At 46.4% G+C, this 22,961-nt stretch overlaps 1 protein-coding gene across 1 annotated transcript in view; it reads right to left on the bottom strand.

Moving 5' to 3' along the window:
* LOC146856228 (uncharacterized) overlaps positions 1-8,088 on the bottom strand; it is a 78,024-nt gene extending 69,936 nt beyond the window's left edge. The window contains exon 1 of the mRNA XM_085654290.1: positions 7,877-8,088. The gene's annotated coding sequence lies outside the window, so the exon portion shown is untranslated. The remainder of the gene's footprint in view (positions 1-7,876) is intronic.
* Positions 8,089-22,961: the final 14,873 nt, after the last annotated feature.

Here is a 22,961-nt window from a genome sequence, read left to right as displayed (position 1 = left end):
TTATTTAGATTTTGATATAACGAGTGCTTTATAGATACCGTATAAAGAGACAAGTAAGAGAAAGAGGACACAAAGGAATAAGATGAAAGTAGATAAGAGTACAACATATAGTACGTGTTCTAAATATTAGCTGAGAGATAAGAGTACAAAACATTCAAACAAAATACTTGTGACAGTAGGCAGGGAGATCGAAGCAGATAGAGTAGCCTAGATCCATGGCTAAAACATGTTTCGGTGTGACAAGAGGAAGCGGACAAATGGTAGGCGGGGTCTAACTAGAGGAACGGGATAGGACATGTTTTACTTCTTTCCTGAAGAAGGCTGTGGATGTGTTGCATCTGATCACAGTAGGGAGAGAGTTCCACATTTTTGGGGCCAATCGAGGTAAGGATCGGTTGTAGCTTTTCTTTCTTACATTTTGTGGCATGAGAAGTAAGGAGCTCGTGCTTCCAGAGGATCTGTTTCCACCAGAGAGGATCAGTTTCTGGGACAGGTAGGAGGGGGTGTTGTGGTGCAGTGCTCTGTAGGTCATGCGGGCCATTTTGAAATGCAATCTGATCTCGAAGGGTAGCCATTTCAGTGCTCGAAGGTTGGGTGATATGATCAGTTTCTTTTAAGCCCGTTTTGAGCCTAGTCATGTGCTCTCAAGAAAAAATGTTACATGCATTTATTCTAGTTACTTTGTGATAGATTAGATTAACACCAGCTAGGTGTGATTATCAATGGGGGCTATGTGGTTTCAGGTGAATGGTTGGTGAGATAGGCTTGGGGAGAGAAGGAAATGTTAGGCTGTAGTGACAGGGCTTTAAAGCAGGGGAGGTTGTGATCTATGAAGTAGAGGGGGCGGGGTCAGGCTTTTGCGGAAATACAAGAAATAATAAGGCAGACCGGCATGAGACTGAGAGGAGGCTATACTCATTTATGTGTCTCTTGCTTTCCTGCCCTATGTGCGCCGGGTATGCCCAGACGTGGGTCCCGGGCTCACTTTGCCACTGGATTCAAGCTAGCCTGGCTAGTGAAGGGTGAAAGCCCAAAACCGGTCCAAAGATGCTTGTTTCTGGTCCAGGCAGGACTTGGCAGTTCGGGCTGGACTGGTCCCATTGGGCACAGGGTCAAGACTGATTTTCATATGGCTGGTTCTAAACTGGGGTGTCATGGTGAGCAAACCAACAATGGATTTAACCCAGATTTCTTGACTGGCGGTGAATGCTTTGAATTGTTCTGCATTCCGTCCATCATTTGTGTGTCTTATACTCAAATAGAAAGCATGCACAGAATGTAGGGTAAGAAGTGGGTCACTGAAGAAAGAAGAATAAAACCTCAAGGAATCAAGTGGAAATAAGCCAAGATCAGTTTTTTCATGCAGGGTTTTAGAAGTATAGTGGAAGGTGGCTTTTGGAGATAGCAGGCAATTTAAGGATTTAAGCTGCAGAAAGCAATCTGAGGATTTAAGCTATAAAAAGAAGCCATTACACAGTGCTCCATATCTGGGGCATACAGCTTAAAATATGCAAGTTTGAGTGTACACATCACAAACATTAAGAGTCTAGCCTGCTGAGTGCCACCCTAGGACTGCCCTTTTTAAACATGGTCTGGAGTGTGCCAACCTTGGTACAGAAAGGGTCGGTTCAGTGCACGATAGCAAATTATAGTTTATAATCCTTTCATGTAATGGGGCCATAGCTTCACAATTATTACTTCCTGGATAGAAGGCCCTACTTCAGATACTGAACAATCAAAGGCCCTCCTAGTCTCACACCTGAGCAGCAGCTTCCCTTTTCTAATCTTCTTTCTTGCGGTTATCAATTTACCATCCAAATATTCATCTTGAAAGGCCCTGGTGCCTCGAGGCACTTCAGCATTTTCAAGCGCTCCAATTTTAGATCTTTTGAGGGACCACATGTAGCCATCGAAAAAAAGAGTTCTCTCAGCAAAGTAGGAGAAGAAATACACATTTTCTATTCGAGACTATTTTACTAGCAGCCCAATTGTGGGCTCAGGCCAGTCTGCAGGACACTGGGCCAGCTGGGAAAGAACTCGTTTTCCACAGGCCCTGGAAGGCAGAGCTCTGCATGCTCAGCTGTCATCCACCACAGGCATGAGAGGAATCTGGGACAATAGGGGAATTCTGCCAGGACACACACTCTGGAGATAAAAGCAATGAAAATAGACTCTCCTAGAAGAGGGGGCTGGCATCAAAGCCCAAGACTCTTTAGCTTAAGGTGGCAGCAGGTAAATCACTATGGGGCCACACCACATTCAGCCTAAAGTATCGGACACCGGTTCTTTTGTCCAGGTAAAAATTAAGTATCCAACTGTAGTTTCCAGTCAAACCCTGAGGAAGAATTGTAGCTGGGAAACACTTAACAAATAGAGAACGTATGATTTGTCAGAGTGGCATGCAGAATTTAGCTTCGGTCAGCACGAAATGTCAAATGTGCTCAGCAGAAGCAGAATAGGGGGGCATAGATTCAGGTGACGTGTTTGGCACAGAAGCCATAAAGTTCCAAATCTAAGATGTTGGTGGTTTAAATCGCCTCCTTGACAAATAACTTGAAGTCAGTTGGAGGATGCCTATGGGGAAATCTTCGCAAATTACATTATTTAAGCAATTTGAAAGGTGACGCTGCCAATCTTTTTTTGGGTGGCACATCCTGTTCCCAGAGAGTGGTGGGGCCCAAAAAAATGATTAGGGGACTGCCATATTAAGAATATTTCAAATGCTCCAAATGTTTTTTTTTTTTTTTTTAAACAAGTGTTAACTTTTTGGTTCATGCTTTTGGAGGGTTTTAGAGACTTACTCAAGTAGGTCACAAGTTCCATTCATTAGGATATCGATGCGGGTGACCTTCATGAGCTCTTGAAGAAAGACACCCATCCTTTAAAGCGTCTGGTACTTAGGGCTGATGAACCTGTTACAACGATCATTGGGTGGTGCTACTTAGATGAAAGGACAATATCTATGGAAAGCCAAGCCCTTCGGGTGGGATCCAGCCCTCTTCTCAGCTCCATCTGCACATGGCCAGATCAGGAATGGCTTCTTACCTCCACAGCAAGCTTAGATGCACATGAAGGGAGCAGGTGTAGCATCAAAACGGATTCCACACTTTGCAGGCCTCCGAGTCAGAAGAGACATGCCCTCTCTAGCTATGCTCGGTCTCCTTTAGCAAATTACTGTCACTATTGCCCTCTCCGGGTGGTCGGACCTGCCTGGGTAGTCTGTGGCCTTCCAGGAGCAGCAACCTGATGGGAACGGTGGCCGCTTGGCTGATGGAGGCCTTTCCTGACACGTCCGCAATCACAGGTTAAACTCTTTAGAAGAAAATGTAACATAAGTGATAATAAAGGTCAGGACGCCCTTCTTGACTATTAACTCCACAATGTAGTACGATCCCCCCCCCCCGCCAATCAGCATCCAGACTACAAGCAGACAGCGGTAAAGTTGTCCTGGCAACCCGATATTCATGTATAATACACAGAATATGAAGGGACTTCGATTCCTAGCTTCTGTGTTGGAAGGCAATGGCCACTTTTGTACTTTATTTGTCCACAAACACAAATAGGCGTATGCCATCTACAACACATCTACATTTTTTTGCATAAGCCTTCTGGTGTGACGAGATATCACAAATGAGAGGTCAACCAAGATCATATTCACCAACATGTTGTCATGTGGAATTTCTCACAGCTAGACCGGTGTGTCTACAAAAACACAGCCCATGGTATCATGAAAGCCTGCCATAGACTGATGTCAATCCATCACTGCACAAAAGTAATTTCTCTGTGTTCCCTCCACGTCTTTCCATTGGCATTATCGTCCAGAAATGGCTCAGAGCTACGAGGACCCTCTACACCATTCTGGGGGTCGCAAGGTGAGGCTCCGAGACCATAAGCCGTACAGGCAATACTGCTAGTAGCAACGGGAACAGAAAATTCTACAACTGAACTAGTGTTTTGGCTCCTGGGGTCCACCGTACGAGTCTACTAGGTGGCCACCGAAGGACATGGGATGGCCTTTCACAACAAAACGCCTGGCCTCCTAGTGAGGCACCTCCTGTTTGCCTTCACTCTCACAAATATGCAATACCATTTCTACATGGGGGCAGGGTTTTTTATTCTTCAAAATCTAAAAAGGTGCGTTGGGCAGGATAGAAATGACCAGTCTAATGCACACACACACACACACACACACACACACACACACACACACACACACACACACACACACACACACACACACACACACACCCAGGGCCCTCATTTTTAAAAGCCATTGATGAAGAGGTTTCACCAAAACGTTTTTTGTTAATTTCTTGGAATCGCAGAATGTGGTTTCTCAATATGGACTTTAAATATCAACCTGCAACAAAATCGCATGCAAGATATTGACTCACACAATACTGCCAAGGCAAGTAGGTGCTAAATTAGAGCAACATACCTACTCTCCAACATGTACGCTTACCTTGACAGTATTGTGCAAGTCGATATGCTGCTGTATATATTGTACTAGGCGGATATTTTTGGATTAAATAATTTGACAACCACATGAAAACATGAGAATTATTATGCATGGCCTGGTTTCCAGACTTTCTTTGGAATATGAAGCATTATTCATGGCAGCAGTATTGGCCTTTGACATTCCTACATTGCTTTGCCATTTAACGTTTTATGTTTTCCACTTGGTCTCATTTGTAACTGTTGCCTTTGTTTTCCTCCCAATCGCTGTGGGACTGTGCTGTGCCATGACATCACCCAAGCATGTCATCCCACTGGCTGATAACCAGCGCTCTGCAGGACTAACAAATTCATGAGCAAGGACCTCGCCTTAGAACCTAACCCGGACCCAAGTTGCCTCATGAGAGCCAGATATTAGATTTCGCACCATGACAAGTAGCTTTTGTGTTGGCATTAATACTGGAAGACCTTGCTAAACTTAATCTCTGCCCACACAGGCTTGTCTTTTACTCGCTTTCAAATAAAAAAAAAAATAGTTTAGAGTGCTTCCGGCCTCTGTGCTGAAAGTAGTGCCTAATGTTCACATTATTAAAGCATTTTCCTTGCCTGTTTTCTCCCTCGTGGCTGCTGCCCCACTCTTAGCAGAGCTTTTAAGCTCATGCTAACAGGGTCCTTGGGTGCTTGTAGATGTGTCTGAGCGAGTGCTAAAAGATCACTTGTGTGCTGGAATCAATTCCAATGTATTTCGTGGTGCTTCGTGACAAGGAAGGACATTTATAGCCAACACGTGTTTCGCCCCCTCACAATGGCCATCAGGCCTGGGGCTTCCTCAGGGCGTGGAATATCGATTGCTGGGTAAGGTCCTTTTCCAGTGGGCCGTAATGCAGCAATACTAGAATGTTATCGTGTGGCGTGTATGAACTGAGGTAATCTGTTGTGGTCCGTCGGCAAAGGCTTGGGTGCTTCCTGGAGCGGACCAAGAACTTCAGGAAAAACCAAGCCATCTAGTGTTAGTTGCAGGATGGGCGACATAAAGCAAGGAATATTCGAAGAATGAACTGAGGAATAAGAGCATTACTGGTTTCACGGCCTCGCTCTCCCAGCTGGTATTGGTGCCGTTGCCCATAAATCTAGGTAGGTGTAACACTGGCAATTCCAAAGACAGCATCTCATGGCCAATTCACCAGTTACTCACGTCCCCTTCTTCTCCATGCTCTAACATTATGTAAAACGCTTATGTGGAAATCTGGCCATGCGCTACCTCTTTGATGTTGTAATTAATGTGTACTCAGGTTACACCCAAAATCCAACCCAATCTGGGAAGTTACACAGTGATAGCGCATTTCACCAGAATGTAACAATCCTATGCTAGAGAGAGGCAAGTTACTTACCTGTAGAAATTACTCTGGCAAAGCACCTGTAATAGAGTGACAGCCAACATCTTGGTTACAGCACCTGCTCCTTCCAAATTGGAGAAGGAACATGGCCGCACTGGGCTGCAGCTTTTCACAGACCCAGTGGTCCAGGTACACTGAGAACGGTTTGAGGTGGAACAGAAATTCGCCATTTTTTTTCTAGATCATAACGACCCTCAGCTTGACAAGGACGGTAATAATCCACCAGACAGCCAGGCCTCATTTTCAGAGTGGACAAAACATTCTACGGGAGCCTAGAAAATTTACAGCCACTATGTCATTTCTTGCCACCCAGCTTCAGCCACAGTTCCTGTAGGGCAGCTGGAGAGCACCCCACCCCACTGCACACTCCCCAATGAAGAACAATCCAACCCACTCCCAGCAATAGAGAAATTTGGCCAAAGTTATCAAACCTCTTGCCACACAACACAGTCCAAAGAGCAAACCAACAACATAAAAGGTGTCTCAGTCCATGCTGAACCATAAAAATCACACCACTATCCAGGCCAGGCCTGTCAGCAGTGTCCAAGCAACCTTCGCAGCTTCAAGAGAAAAACACTGGCCAGGGCTGGAGGGCGCCGGCGAAGGATATAAAGTTATCCGGCTACTACAATGTGGTTCCAGAGGGTTCAATGTCCTGCCCCAGTCTGGAGTAAGGAAGGACCACCTCATCCAAGCCGGATCCCTCGGCCAAGAGACGGGGCCTCGAGCTGCTACATCCCCACAGCCAGTCTCGGCAACACCCAGAGCAGCGCGTGCCAAGGGTGTCTGCCCGGTGGGGTACCGAGGCGCAAGGCACAGCTTTCCTCCTATTAGAGCCCCTCGGCTAAGAACCATCCTTGCTGCTGAACCCCCTCCCATTGATGGGTTCAGTGGAGTAGTGTGGAAAAAGAGACCCCTGGGGTACTGAACAAGCATCCCTCTTGCAGGACCTCTGGTGGCCGTGTGGTGCCCCACCACCCTCCCTCCCACGGGCACGGCTTTCTATAGAGGGCCCCAAGGACTCCCACTGTAATACCCAGGGCAGCGTTGCGCGCGCATCGAGTCGGTACAGTCCCCCTCAGGGACCCACCCGTGCCAACCAACACTCAGAGCAGCAAGCGCCATGGATACCCCGAGTGGGTACTGCGGTGGTAGGGATCCCGTGGGTACCAACAACGGAGAAACCAAGGAAACTGCGGTCTGGACCACGAGGTCCCAAGTGTTCATCCTCCGGCGCATCACGACAGACAATAACTCAAGACCCACACAGGAGGAGGGAGGCGCGGGCCGGCCACACCCTGGGGCAGGATGGCGGACCGAAAGCACTCCGAGGAGTCTTTCCGCGCGGGACTAGGGAGCAGAGGAACGAGGTCATACTGCAATATGTATTTCTTTCTCTAAAGAGACCTTCTAAAAATCTCATGGCCGACAGACAATGCAGGCTTCCTTTCGAGACGCAGGACAGCAGCAGTAGCGCACACACGGCGTTGGTTTCACTCGTGTACCGTGGTGCAAGCTTCCTTCGCAAGCAGATCAAGTCCAGTTTAGGTTGCAGCACCGCGAACCCCCAACACACTGAATATATGTGCAGCGCAAGCGGCAGCAGTGCAACATTCCCTTTAGACGGAGAAATGGCACCGCTCAGTGAGAAGCAGCGCAAGCTTCCCCCACACGCAGCAGTTGTGGGCGCTAAACAGCGTTATAACCCGCAGGGAACAGAAGCACCAGCAGTGCAAATAAACTCCTCGGTCACAGCATAGGAAGCAGAATATGTAAACTACACGAAGCAGCCATGTAAACGTGTGCAGAAAAAATGTACATAGCGGCAAAATGTGCAAGCTTCCCTTACACTGGGGGCAGTGGGTGTGTAACATTCCCCACACAGCACCAGTAAAGAAAGCTTCACTCATACACTCCCCAAGAGCAGCGCATGTTTCCCTGGAGTACGTGCAGTTTTCCCCTCACGCGCCGCACAGCACTGTAGTGACTGCACATGCCGGGCTCGGTGCATGCCGCTGTCTTACCTCCCGCTGACACACAGTATTGGTTGGTGCCGGCACTGCTCTGGGAGGGGGTTTGCGCCGGCTTGTGGGTGAGGAGCTGCCGACTCTGGGTGGCTGCGCCCCCAGGCTCTCGGGTGACCTGCAGGCCGGCAATGGGACACCCGGGTGGGGTCTGGGATCCGCGGCCTCCTTTGTCCGCTGCTCGCCGCTCCCTTCCTGCTCGCACTGGGTGTGTGATCCTCAGACACCGAGACAGAAAAGGGGGCGGTGGCTGGGCCGGCAGCATCAATTCCCGCGGCAGCCAATGGGCGTGCGCCGCTTCGGGAAGCATGATGTCACCCTGTCCCGGGGTGGGCGAGGGGAGGAGTATTGTTTCTGGTCCCCACCTCCCCTTCCAGGGAAGCAGCTGGTGGGTCGCTGCAACGCCGGGTCTCTAGGGCTCCTGGGGTGCTCGCAGTTAACCATTCACTGCTTTCTGCATGCCCTCTTTCACGGACCCTCACCCCTCCTCCCCGTCCCATCTGTGCTCCCCTGTGTGGGCACTCTTGCCGACTCCAACAAACTTATCTTTGCAGCATGCCACCTCCTGTCAGAACCAACTATCAACCCAAAACGCCACTGGAACACCCGCCCAACAATTAATCTATGTTGTCAGTTTCTCCTCCTGCAGGGGCACCTTTCCCACGTCTATAAATTCACGGAGCCCCCTCCCCGCCCATGAAGAAGCATCACTCTGCCCCCCCCCCCCCAATAAATCTATGACGCAGTCATTCCCGCACAGTATGTTCCCTCCTTCAATAACACATTTTTTTTGCGGTTTAATATAGCACGAATTCGACCCAAAGGTATTGGGGCGCTTTACACGAGCACCAGTTACACTACACAAGAACACATTCATTTTGGTAGGCACGGGGAGATTAGGTGATTGGCCCAGAATCACAGGATGTTAAGCCCACGTGGAGCCCTGAACCTGGTTCCAACTCCAAAGTCAGCAGCTCTGGCCGTTAGGCCACATTCTCTCTTACTCAATGGTGCACCCCCCCTCCTTCTGTAGCTGAAGCCCCCACTTTAAAATGCTATAGTCATGTGTGGTTCATGATTTCAACCTATTATAGAAGTCCCTACCCTGCCATACCCCCATTAACCCATGCTTCATGCCCCTCGTGCTGTAGAAACCCCACCCTCAAATGTCGTCATTAATCTATGCTGCATGCCCTCTGCAGACCCACACTCAAATATCCCCCATGAATCTATGCTGCTTGTCCCCGCCTATTTACTGTAGAAGTCCCCCCCCCCACCCCTCCCCATTTTCCCCCACATAAAGGGTAAAGTAGTTCTTTTCTGTTTGTCACGCTTGTCTTGAAGCACCCCTGCCGCCTAGTGAAAGACCCCTTTCATGGTTTCTTTTCACTGGGCCAGCTCATTCCCCCCACCCCCGCCTGGTCGCCGCCTAGCCCCCACCCCGCGCCATCTCCTATTCTTCATGGAGGTGCTGAAAGCAGGCAGCGAGCCGGCACCAATTTACTGCTTTCTCTTCCCCGCTGCCTCATACTAACAAGCCCCTTAAGAGGGAGAAGCGCGTCTGTGATTGTTGGCCGCCTTTGAAAGATGTTCGTCCTTGCCTGGGAGACCTGTATCTCGTTTTATTGATTTATTTCCATTTTTTCTATGCGGTACAGATATTACCTAAGCCAGTGGTTCCCAAACTTTTGACTCCTGAGGACCCCACTGAGTCACCACTGGAACTCGGGGACCCCCAAGCAATTTGTATGATTTAAATTTGAAACGTTAAAACAGTAATTCGAATAAAATAAACACGTGTGCACACAGAACAAGTACTCGAAATACTAAGGATTTTAGGCGCATATATACAAACCCCTACCACCATCACTTTTTGTAACGTTCGCGTGTCGATAGGGGCTTCGCCTTATTTACAAGGCAGCGGTAAGCCACTTAATATGGCTTAACGCTGCCTTGTAAATAAGGCCCCCTTTCGCGCAATGCTTAGCGTGAAAGGGGTGGGTAGTGGGTTTTGCAGTGGGTGTTCCACCGCAAAAGCCATTGATTTTGATGCTGCCCCCTATTTACAGGGGCAGCGTAAATAGGAGGCAGCGCCAAAATTAACACCAGGGAAAACCAGGTCTTAACTTGGCGAAACGAGGAGGAATGCTTTATTTCTCCTCATTTTTGCTTTTTCCATGTGTGCTGCCTTGTGCAGCACACATGGAAAAAGCAAAACGCCTTGGATTGTTTATGTTCAGGAAGGTCACCCTTCCTGCACATAAATAATCATTAAAAAAATGGCATTTTGTAACTTCCATGTGTGCTGCATTAAGCAGCACACACACAAGTGACAAAACCCCATTTCAAGATTGTTTATGTGCAGGAAGGGGGGACCTTCCTTTACATAAACAATCTTCCCCTGCACACAGGCACCCTTGCACTGTGTTGCAAGGGTGCCTGCGTTGGCGCTACACTGCTAAGTGTAGCACCAGCACAGGGCAAAATGTAGGGCTGCACCATATTCTTGTAAATATGGTGCAGCCCTGCGTTTCTGAAGTGGCGGTGCGTGTCGTTAAGCCACAGAGGCTAACGACACGCTCCACCACCTCTTTTGTAAATATCCCCCTTAGGGCCTCATGTACGTAGCCGAATACCGGTCGGTAACGGCCGATTTTCGGTAATTTTACCGTTACCGACCGGTATTTAGGCTTGTGACATGTAGGGGGCTCATTTCTGTATTCGGTAATTTACCGATTCGGTAAAATTACCGAATCGGTAATTTTACCGATTCGGTAAATTCCGAATACAGAAATGAGATGTAGGGGGAGTGTGTGGGTGTTGTTTGGAGTCGGTATTTACCACCAACTAATAGTTGGTGGTAAATAATGTATGGATGTGGAAATGCATTTCAGAGCGCCTAGACGTGTGCAATGTGGCAGACATACATGCCCTTAGGGCATGTATGTGTGCCACATGTGCACACATGGCCGTTTCAGGGGTGCAACAGGGTGTCAATGTGACACCCTGCCACCCTTGCATGTGTTCCCCCCATTACCGAATCGGTATTTACCGATTCGGTAATGAGGCATACCTTCCCATCAATGGGAAGGTATGCCTCGATTCGGTAATGAGGCATACCTTCCCATCAATGGGAAGGTATGCCTCATTACCGAATCGGTAAATACCGATTCGGTAATTACCGACTCACTCCGATTCGGTAACATTTACCGAATATTTACCTACATACACTTTACCGATTCTAAAATACCGATTCGGTATGATTCGGTATTTTAGAATCGGTAAAGTGTATGCCACCTACATGAGGCCCTTAGTATTTTATATTGAAAGAATTTGCAAACTACAATTTTAATGGGAAGGTTGGTGTTGCATCTCTGTGACTAACTTTTAAATAATTGGTTTTATTTCGCAGTACGAGGCTCCTACTCCTGCCAGGGCCAGACTGGAAACCCAAAGCAGCCCTGGCAAATGTTTTCAGACCAGTCCCCATACAGTGCACACCAAGTGCATTGAGTGAGCCTGACCACTACAAAGGGGGCTTTGGGAGGCTCTCCCCCAAAAAAATGTAGGAAACAATGGTGCATTCTACAACACGTTTATCACTTTATTTCACACACATATAGAGACAATTAATCATAAGTGTAAATCAGTGTAAATCAGTGTATAGAAAATGTTACATAAGGCAAAGGGAACTACAAGGTGTAGGATTCACATGTCATTTATACTGGTAGGCATTTTTAAAGAGTGCTTGGTCTGGAGAAGCACAAAAAACTCGGGATTCAGAATATAAGACAGTGGTTAGCATTGACTTTCACAATAAAAATGTATTTCCACCCCAATAAACCTTTTTAACAGCATCGGGATAATGAAAGACAGGGAAAAAACATAAGTTACTAACTTGTACCATGCAATTTGCAAGCAGCTCTTTGATGACAGTTTATAGGTCACTGTGCTAGATTACGTTGTCACTTATGTACTGCACAGTAACAAAATAATCTTTGTGACAAAAGCAGTAACCCACTCGCCTATGCACATAAAATACTATTATTTAAAATGCACAGTACGCGTTCTTTGCAATAGGCCTATTAACCCTCTGTGCTACATTAGGTAACTCAAAGCTGCCACAGGACAAAACTCTCATCTCTCTCCAGCAGGTACATTAATCACTGGTGTTATCTTGGCACTTTTATTGTTGTTGGAAAACTGCTAATCATACAAGTGCAGTGCTTTTTAAACTGCTGCCTGCAGACCCCTAGGAAAGTGTCAGGGACCCCTGGGGGTCCCCGGACCACAGTTTGGGAAACACTGACCTAAGCGGTTGCAAGGGTACTAACTGTACAGCAGGGGTTGAAGAGGGCAGTCTTAGAAAGACGGGGTTACTCGAGGATAACATTATCTCATAATTTTAAACTTCGCAAAGTACAAAAAGTACAGAGTTATGTTTGTGTGAACATGCTGCCAGATGCAGAGGGATGACTCCAGCTGCCATTCAGCAGAGGACAAGGGAGTGGTGTCTTTGAAAGAAGCTTTGTGTGAGAAGAGCAATAGCAAGCTTCTATTTTCAAAAAACATAATCTAGGTGCACCAACACAGTACCCATAATCAATCGTACCCATAAAAATATGAAGAGCCCGTAATGTTATTAGAAAAATATATTTTTTCAATTTATTTTCTTTCAATTTTATATACTGTTCGATTAGCTCATTCTATTCAATAAAACCTTTTTTCTCTTTCCCATACTTTGATCCAAAAATATTGCTATACATACAAAACCATAGTTATTTACAAAGACAATTTCATCACAAAACTTTCCAATTAACCCCTTGCGTGCGCAGCGAATTTTCATGCTGTGCGGGAGTTTTACTGAGTGGGCGGAGTTCGGACGGCCCCCGGCCGTCGTGCGCATACGCCCACCGTGACGCGTGACGGCCGGGGGCCGTCATGAGCACGCAAGGAGTTAAACCATAGAGTGGTAATAAATGGTGTTCATTCAGGTATGCAGAAGATGATAACTTGATGATGGCAAGCTGCAGAATAGGAACTACGCGTGTTTCGGCACTACTGCCTTCATCAGGAGACCGTCTATTGCAAAAAGGATTGGGTGAATGAAATTTAGTTGAGTTGTCAACAGTTTTATTTGTAGTCAAAATGGAGTGGCAAAAAGATACTTTATGTGGGACAGCGCAAGCCGTCCTATCAGTAATTCTGTCTTCAATGATCGAGACTAAGCCGGGTTTCGCTCTCATACCATGTTTATAAATATTCTCATTTTCAGGTTCTGGTTGCTCTCAATATCCCTTCATCAGTTGGTATTGACAAGAGGAATACAAAAAGATGCGACACGTATGTCTCAACTTTTATTGATGTAGTCTGTGTTTATCCCGCCAAAACTTTATATAGATATATAAAGTGCTAACACGCTGATTTTTTTTTAACATGCACGGCGACGATTTCATTCAGAAGTTAACCTGTGCCGAATATGCAATCAAATAGGTAACTCGTCTGTGTTTATAGGAATAGTGTGTCTCACTTGATATAAATTACTCGAACCATGATTCCGGTTGCTGCGGTGCACTGCTCACATCCAAAACGCCATCTTTGAAAGAAGCACATAGCGCAGAGAATGCAACCTGGAGCCGGCTCCGGGTTGCATTCACTGCAATATTCTACACAGATTAATCCAAACGCTTGTTGGTCTCTGCAACTTTTGAAGACTGAAGGTTTCGTCTTTGCCCCTGACTGATATTTAAAGTGGTCGGTTCCCCATAGAAGTTTACGCCGACTGTGTTTGGGGCTACATACTGTTATCATGATCACAAATGCATCTATGGTGACCTGATATATTTCTTACTCTGGACTCCATCCAGGATTGGAGCTCCCTATTTCTGATTTATCACGACTTGGCAGTCTCAGCGTGGTTAATTTTGTCCTAAAGCAGACCCTATGTGATGCCCGTTCAGTAATACAGGCTCCATGGTTGAAATGTTAACGTATTATCTACTCATGTCCTTAGTCACTGTAACCTTGAATAGTTGATACGCGGGGATACTTTCAAACTTTATAATTGGACAGAGATCCTTCATTGTTTTGTTATTTATGCATTTATGTAATGTTCGTCAGTCTATCATTGTCACATCATATATCACTATATGTCACATCAGTCATCGATAAGCTGTTTGTTTATTCTCGTGTTGTGTATGACAGCCATACTTACTAAATGAAATACATTTATAACTTGAAGTATCACTGTGGTGTGTCCAGCTCCTTATTTAGACTACAAAAAAGAAATGTCTTTTCATTTAATTGTCATGGTATAAAGGGGATTGTTTTTCACCCAACTGAACTTTTTGTAGACTAGATCAACAATACCCAGGTTCTGAAGGACACAGGGTTACCCCTTTGAAGTTCATATTACTTTGTCCACTTTACCACTGCTAACCAATGCTAAAGCTTTTGTGCTCACATCCTAAACATGGTTTGATTGGCCTATACCTAAGTGGCATATTTAATTTACTTGTAATTCCCCAGTAGAGTGGTGTACCATATACCCAGGGCCTGTAAATTTAATGCTACCAGTGGGCCTGCAGCACATATTGTGGCACCCACCTAAGTAGAACTCTAAAACTTGTCCCAGGCTTGCCATTACAGCCTGAATGCAATGCCACACTTCCATGTTGACTTGGCATTTAATCCCCTTTGCCAAACCTTAAACTCCCCTTTTATTTCATATCTTACCCCTAAGGTAGGCCATAGGTAGCCTATAGAGCAGAGTGCTCTGAAATGAAAATATTGGACATGTACTTTTAAGTTTTACATGTCCTGGCAGTGTAAATCTCCCAAATTATATTTTCACTACTTTGAGGCCTACCGCTCCGATGCAATATCATTGGGGATTCCTTATTACAGTTAATAAGCTGCAACTTCTAATTGAGAGGAGATGTTTATGTCATCTTTGGTACCTATGGAATTGTCACAAAACACCCTCTTTAATGGTAGAGTTGGGTTTTCATTGCAATTTTGAAAATACTACTTTTAGAAAGTTGGCAAATTCCTGACAGTAGTCCTTTGTGCCTTCAGCCTGTCTTGGATTAAATGACTTGGAGTAGCTGACAGTTAGACTGTGTAAATTCCTCCCAGATAGTCACACAATAGAGGTATTAGGTGTGCCTCAGTGGTCCATCACTGGCAGGATGGGGGGCGGATATGAGCACAGTCCCACTTACACCTGAACATACTGTGTCCTGTCTCCACTCAGAAAACTTAACAACCCTATATTATTACTGCAGCCTGCTTGGAGCCAGGGCAGGGGAATCAGGAAATTCCACACACTTCAAATAACCTTTCCAGAACCTTCTCCCACCTTCCAGGAGAAGGGCACCAAGGTACACAAATAGGACCTTCAAACCCACTCTTCCATTTACCACTGGACCTGCGAAAGGACTCTCAAAGGACTGCCTGCTGCTGTAACCTGCTGTGCACTCGGCTAGACTGCTGCCATACCCGGAAGGACTGCTTTGCTGCCTGGAGCCTGACTTGAATCCCCAGAGCCTCCCTGCTGTTTAGCCCTGGATCTTCACCTGCACCCAGGAATACAGGAAGTGACTCTAAGGGCTAGTTTGCTGGTCTCCTGTTCAGAGCCACAGGGACATAAAAGGCTCCCTCCATCTTGAACGCACACCGGGACCCAGCCTGAATGAGTCCTTTACCCCCAAGAGGTGTCCCATCAGTTCTGGACCCTCAGTTGTGGTGCTAAAGGTGCCCAAATGGCCAATTTTTAAAACTGAAAACGTAGAAAGATTTTGGTCAAAAGTGCTCTGAGAACCAGGAGAAGACCGGAAACAGCCTGCTCACCCATCTGCCCAAGGTGCATCACCAGTTGAATTGACTTTGTGACTTCTCCTGCTACTTTCTTCACTGCAGCCTATCCATTTCAGCTGTCTTTCGCCAAACGGGTATTTGACCTCGTGAATCTGTCTTGGACTACAGCCCTCTGCCTCGTCCTACCAGAGATTTTTTACTCCTATTTTGGTGACTAAGTCTGAAGATAAACATTTTTACCACAGCTTCGCTCCACGGCCATCTGACGACAACGCTCCCTCCTCGGACACTCCTGCAGCCTTGCCCCGCTGAGCTTCTACCTTCTCAGACATTCTTTTTCAATAATTTTTCCAAGTCTGATGGTAAGCGCTGACCCAGTCCAATCCTCTTCTTGTATCCGAATCATGCTCTATCGCGGTCATCCTTAACTTTTGACTTTGACCCAGTCTAGTGTGACCAGATGTCCACGTTTGGCGCTTTGTTCTTTTTGGTGCAAGAATTCACTAAAAACTTAAAAAATTCATAACTCCAAATCAACTAATTGTATTTTTGTCATTTTAGTGTCAAATGATTAATCAAAACATACTCTATTTTTCTAAATTGGTTTGGGGCTTTTTTCAAGTGTTGTCTTTTTACTTTAATACTGGTTCTGTGCTACATAAATACTTTACACTTTGCTTCTAAGTTAGGCCTGACTGCTCTTTTTGTCCCAAGCTCCCCAGGGTTCAGCAGGTTAATTTAGTGATTTTTGTGGTTCACTCTGCAAGCGCTTGGGACTGTTGCTTGACCTGGGCTCACACCCCAGTCAACCAACAACCCAATTTCTCACAGTGTATTAAGAGGTAAATCATTTGTCATGTGTACCCTGTATGTGGCCAAGATTCTTATAATAGATGAAGCAGCATTATAGGCTATTAAATCAACCACAAGAAAAGTTTTTGTACAGCGCACATTCTGAACCCATATATTTGAAAATGCTCCAATATGTCATACACTAACAAAATGGAGGCTTAGTTATATAAAGTATTTATCTAGGATCACACAAATTGATCAAACAGGGAAGCTGGGATTGATCCCAGATTGTATAGTTTCATATTGTGCAGTTCATGCATTAGATGAGTATCTCTTTCTGACATCAAAGGTTAATGATTTCTCAATACGTTTTTGAAGATGAGATCAGAGCGGGTGACAGGCAGAATCTAGATTTTATTTTGGGCAGTTTTGCATAGCGTGAACCTCGCCCAAGGGCAGGAGAGTGCTTCACCTCAGAAAAAGACTGCGTTACAAGTTTATTATTCAGGAACAGGGAGATCACAAGATCCTTAACCGTGGCCAAGAAACAAACCTGCTTCCCCATACAATATGGTCGGCAGCTGTAGCCAATGGGACACATCCCCTATCGCAAGAGCTTGGGTTGTTTTGAGCTTGAGGTTGCAAGAGGACTTTGAGATGATCCAGAGGCATGCATCTGGCTCGACCTTTCAGTAGCCCGGCCACCTTTACTCTGCACATGGTTTAGGCCTCCTCGCTGTGCCTTCAACTAGATATATGGAAGTTAGAAGGTGGCCACTCATACTCCATGCTGATATTTTGCACACTCGCAGCCTCTGCTTGGACCTTACTGTGGGTGGAAGTTGAAGTAAGTGTGAAGCCAATCAGAGGCTATTTCTTCTGCATGAGCAGGGTGTGACCCATTACCAAGTGTGTTACTGTGTGTCCCAAAGATCACTGTGCAGTGTGGGACTGAGTGCAGTTGCGTTATTGGATCTGTGTGTGTGGGCATGGTTCAGACCTATAAGAACCATATTATGCAGTGTTCATGGCTGTGTAGTGCGCGCCAGTAGAAGGTGTGCCTACAAGAAGGTGTGAGGACTCGCTGATGGACAGTAGAAGTTGCACTCGTTGGTGGGCACGAGTATGGTGCCAGCCAGTGACAGTTCCACAATTGGACATGCCTAAAAGCTTGGCACCTGCCAGTACTGACTGTGCATGTGTTTAGTGTGGACTAGTCACTAGGGTCTTGAACAGCCCTAAGTGTGTAAAATTGCATTTATCGTTCATGAAAAACTAATGGAATACCCTTCCAGGAGCTTGTCTCTGCTCCAAAATAAGTCACAACGCTAAATCACTTGGCTTTGTACCAGTCAGTAAACTCAGTCGACATGCATACACACAAAAGCAGTGGTGAAAGTAGCCCACTATTAATTAAAATATGGACAATCTATCAAAGTGATGTATCTACTGATGATCTAACAAACCTCCCAAGTATTAGCTACTTTTCAAACTGTGCTGCTGACAGCATCCTCAATGCAGTGCAGTGTTGATAACAAATGACAGCTTGATCACGTTGTGTTCTCTGTTTATCAAACTCAAGTTACTCCTTCAAGATTGCTGTATGCTCAGATCCGCTTGCATCACTTGTGAGGCATTCAACCTAAATACTTCCGCTAACAGATAAAGGAATACATCTTATGAAATTGTAGGCATTTTCAAAGCAGCCACTAAACTAGATAGAGAAGCTAAATGCTGCAGGAATACGTTCAAGGAACAGTGCCTCCTCCCCAAAGGGGGAGGAGCGTCGCCCCACTGAGTATGAAAAATAAAACGACAATAAAAGAATGTTATTGTCGTTTTCTTTTTCACTGGCAGCCGATGCTGCAGAGTGTAGGGTGGGACCAGGTAATCCTCTCGCCACTATCGAGAGACTGGGAGGAGGAATGGAGGGGACTTGTAAGTGCGCATGTCTGTTTGGCCGGCCGTCTTAGGCCAGCCAAACTGAAATGCTCACTTAGAATTTCTCCGGCCAGTTGTTTTGTACAGCTGGGTGGAGAAATCGCACAGGCTCCCAGTCCCTTTGTGAGCGCCCAAGCAGGCCGCTCAGACCAATCCAGGCCCTGCTCTCACAGCATGAGAGAAGCCTCTGGATTGGGTGGGGAGTCTGTGCTGGCCCAGAACTTCTGGAAGAGGAGCATTGAGGCATCCAGCAGACAGAGCGGCAACCGGAGAAGTATATAAGTGCGTTTAAAAAAAAAAAATATTTGCCCTCGCGCTGCCCCACCATTTTATTTTGGCAGCAGCCACAGCTGCATTCAAGCTTAATCTCGTGCTTCACTCCCAAGATCTGGAATACTATATCCACTGTGATAAGGCATGACCCATTCTTCACAACTTTTAAATCTGACTAATAATACACCCGCTACTGACCCAACTCTACACACCCAAACTTTTACCTCTCTTTCATGGACACGTGACTACTGGCTCATCCTCCAGTCACTAGAAAATCATACATTAGTAACCAGCCATTCAATGGCAGTGAGCCGGCCCTTCCCACTCCTGGCTCCCATGCCCAGCGCTCCTAGATCCCCATGCCAGTGAAACCTTGTCTTTTCTCCATCCATAACAGATTGTTTTCGAGTCATACGTAACCGTGAGACATCCCAGATTTGAAGAGACTGTCCCAGATTTTCATCATCGCTCCCTGCAGATTTCAGTAATTTAGTCCACGTTCTGGTTTTCAGAGAGGGTCGACTAAAGACGGAGGGAGGGAAGTTTTCATGTGTGTCAGTAAAGGATAAGTTAGCACAGGCCATATCAGAAAGCAATTCAATGAACATAGATGATATCATGTGTAAGAGTTGGATTTTATTACTCTGTGCCTCACTATTTGTGTGTTTCTATGTTGGTGAGCGCATCAATTAAGTCACTATATGCTCCACGGTTGATGCAAAACTGTAGTCCTTCTTTGATGTTTGTGGAATGTCAATAGCTGGTCACCCAACCTATCCACTATGCATGTATACTGATGCAAGAAGCGTAAATCATCAGTCTTTTCCCCTCTCTCTCTCACTGACTATACAAAATATATAATGCACACATTAATGTATGTCCAAATTGTAATACCTGCATGATGTGTTGGCCACGTCCCTGCCTCCTTCGAGGATTGGAACATGTTTAGACTTCTCAAGTAGCCTTTGTAATGTATAAATGTCTCCTATGTAAAAGCGCTAAGGAAATCTCTTGGGATACTAGCAACAAAACACTTACAGAAATACGTAAATAAACACATTCCTTCCGCATTTGTGGATTCATAAATTCTCTCAGCCACAAGCGGTTGTTCTCTTCAGCTTCCCTCTCGCCTGTTGTGTTTTTCACAAACATAGTTCCCATGCCTGCGGAATGCGCTTTGGCGCAGAATGCATTTGTGGCTGGCCTCCCCCGCTTTTTTTGGAAACCTACCGCTGTTTATCCTGTTCTGGGACAGCCTGCTTCTGGCTGGGGCTTTGGGAGGAAGTGGTTCAGTCTCACAGGCCAGGCGGCTACTGGAAACCGCCCTCTCACTCCTGGGCCGGGCATGGAAGGAAGTGGATTACTCTCTGAGCAAAGGCAACCATTCCAGTGGCGGCTCCTCCGCTAAGGCGGAGGAGCGTTGCCCTACTGCTTTTTAGCAGCGAAGTTAAGGAAAAATAAAATTGTAATAACTTGCATTATTATCATTTTATTTTGACCTAATGTCTGGCAGCTTTGCGGGGTGGTGCTGCTTTCACGGCAAGAGCAGGTGGAGTGGTGAGCACACTATAAGTGCACATAAATGTTTGGCCGGGCGTCTAGGGCCGGCCTAACATTCATGTGCACTATGCATGTTCTCCACGCAGGCTACATTACAGGCTGCGTGGAGAAGATGCCCAGTCTCCCAGTCATCATCTGAGCGCCGAATCACGGTGCTCAGACCAATCCACTACGGCGTTGTGATTGGCTGAATGGGAGCATGGGTGTGCTTCCTGTTCTAGCCAGAGCGAGGGACTATGAGGAGAGACGCGGCGAGGAAGCATTGAGAAGGTAAGTTATTTTCTTTTTTTTCTTTTACCCCTGCTTCCCACGCGTCTGACCCCTCCCGCACCTGCCTTCCACCCCCGATCCGTGCCGGCCGTCGCTGCCTAAACCGTTCTCCCATTCCTGGGCCAGGCCAGAGGAGAAGAGGCTCTTTGCCACAGCACAGGGCACAGAACCTGCTTCTCTGCACCATGCGGGGGAGTAAGCTCTCATTCTCACAACACTGGCAGGCAACGTACTCCTCCACAATGGTGTGCGGCCCCTAAATATCGAATCAACAATAATAATGGAACAGAATATCGAGGACATAATATTGAAAATTAAATATCGACAGGTAAATCTTGATGTCCTGTACCTAACTCTACATACATGTACTTGAACTGTACATATATATTCAAGGCACGTACATGTGGCGTTAGGAATAGTAAATCTATACTTCCCGATATGCACTTACATTTCTGTATTTTGTTCTCGATATTAATATGCCATGATACTGTTGGTGTTGATATTCAGTAGTACAATCGTCCATAATGCCTTGGGAGAAAGAGGTCCATTCTCACTGTGCCGGCAGCTAGGCTTCCCCTCAGCAGTACCTAGGAAGCAGGTGGCTCGTTTTCCATGGCATAGACACCCAACCTGCTCCAAGATCATGCCAGGGAAGGAAGTGATCTGTATCACACAGCACAGGCAGCCAATGGTAACTCGGCCTCTCATTCCTGACCAGAAATCAGTCATCTCTGCTGATCACTCCACCACATCAGCTATCTGGGATCGATGATTCTTCTGATTGAAATCCGTTCATTGTCATCTACTGATCCAGTAATTTGACACAGCCACCAAGAGTCTTATTTGTGGCACTTTTTGTCAGTTCTGGGCCCTTATCAGTAGCCCTTTGCCTGCTTGGACTTGTAGATGGATAGGGTCGTCAGGAGGGCCAGGCCCCTTATTATGTAATGGGTGCACAGTCTATGTTTGCACCACAGCACTTTTTTAAGCAGGGACCATTTTACGCATAGTGCCCTGGGGGCGGACTGGGCATGTGCACACAATTTGTGTGGCCCCGGGGTACTATGGTATTACAAAAGGGGCCACAGACGCTTGTGTACCCCTTTCTGAAATACTGATAGTGCTGCTTCGCATGTAGCACAAGCTCTATCTTGAGAGGGCGTTCCCTTATTTATATGGGGGTGGGGCTCCGTGCAAATGAAGAGAACACTTTGACTGTGTCCGTGCCCTATTACGGACACAGTCACAAAGAGGCCCTTAGGAGACGCACTGACAGTGCATCACAAAAGATGGCGCACTGTCCGTGCATCTCCTGAGGACAGTCCGCTGGAGGGGGCAAACTGAGTCCTATGGACCCCCTAGACATCCCTGCACCCTCCTGCCTGGGATCTCTGTCCCCTCTATAAAGTGCAGGTGGTTGCCACTAGCTTTGTGAAACACAGAGCTTCGATGCAAGAGACACATCGGCTCTTCCACAGCGGTCACTGGGACCAAGTTGTGGAACAACCTACCTCTGTCTCTACAGGCTTTCTTTAATTGAGCTCCGTTTTTGAAACTGTTGAAAGTCTGGCTTTTCACCCATGATTTTACTTTTGCTTCCCTTTATTATGATATTTTTGACCTGTTGGAGGGTTGGTGCCTGAAGGTTCGGATTTAATAGTGCCTCGAGACTCTGTTCTGAGTAAGTGCTGCTCTCCACAAAGGCATCTTTTCATTTCATTTCAGTGGCTTGTAAGCAGTTGCTCCGTCTTTCACTGAATGTGCTGCACCCAGGGCAGCCGCCAGTTTGCTGCGGACCTGTGAGCAACACATTCATGATAATAGGGTGCACTGTCCCTGTCTGCGCTAAGCGTACCTTTTGAAGAGTAAGCTGTGGGGAAAACTGGCATAGTACACCCTATGTATAATACGGCCCTGGTGTTCATTTGAAAAGGCAGCAAGAGTAACAAGGGTCCCGTCAGTCACTGGTGTGGAATCCATCACTGAATACGTCAATCAAGGCTGCTTTTTTTGAAACAGAGCTTTATATTGCACAAACTTCACCCGAAGGTATCGGGTATCAGAGCGCTTTACACGAGCACCAGTTGCGTTATACGACGACACATTCATTTTCGTTAGGCACGGGGAGATTAAGTGATTTGCCCAGAATCACAGGATGTTGCTCGTCCTTGCAGAGACTCGAACCCGGTTCCCCAGATTTGAGGTCGACTGCCCTAGCTGTTAGGCTCACCTTCACCATTAGGTTATCTTATGGTCAACACCAAAGACGACTTTGATCTCAGTGGCCTTAATTCAAGTCTTGCAAGTCTTCAGAGTAAAGTAACTCATCCTGACCACTTGACCAGAAGGTATTGGGCGTCACAGGTACCATCAGTGGAATTCAGTCAGCCCTTTGCACAGCTAGGAGAGAAGAAGAGGGGGTGAAGTTGGT

This window comes from Triturus cristatus, chromosome 4_1 (assembly GCF_964204655.1).
Source record: "Triturus cristatus chromosome 4_1, aTriCri1.1, whole genome shotgun sequence".
Classification (NCBI taxonomy): domain Eukaryota; kingdom Metazoa; phylum Chordata; class Amphibia; order Caudata; family Salamandridae; genus Triturus; species Triturus cristatus.
The sequence above is the reverse complement of the archived record's forward strand: the minus strand, read 5'-3'. Positions and strand labels throughout refer to the sequence as shown.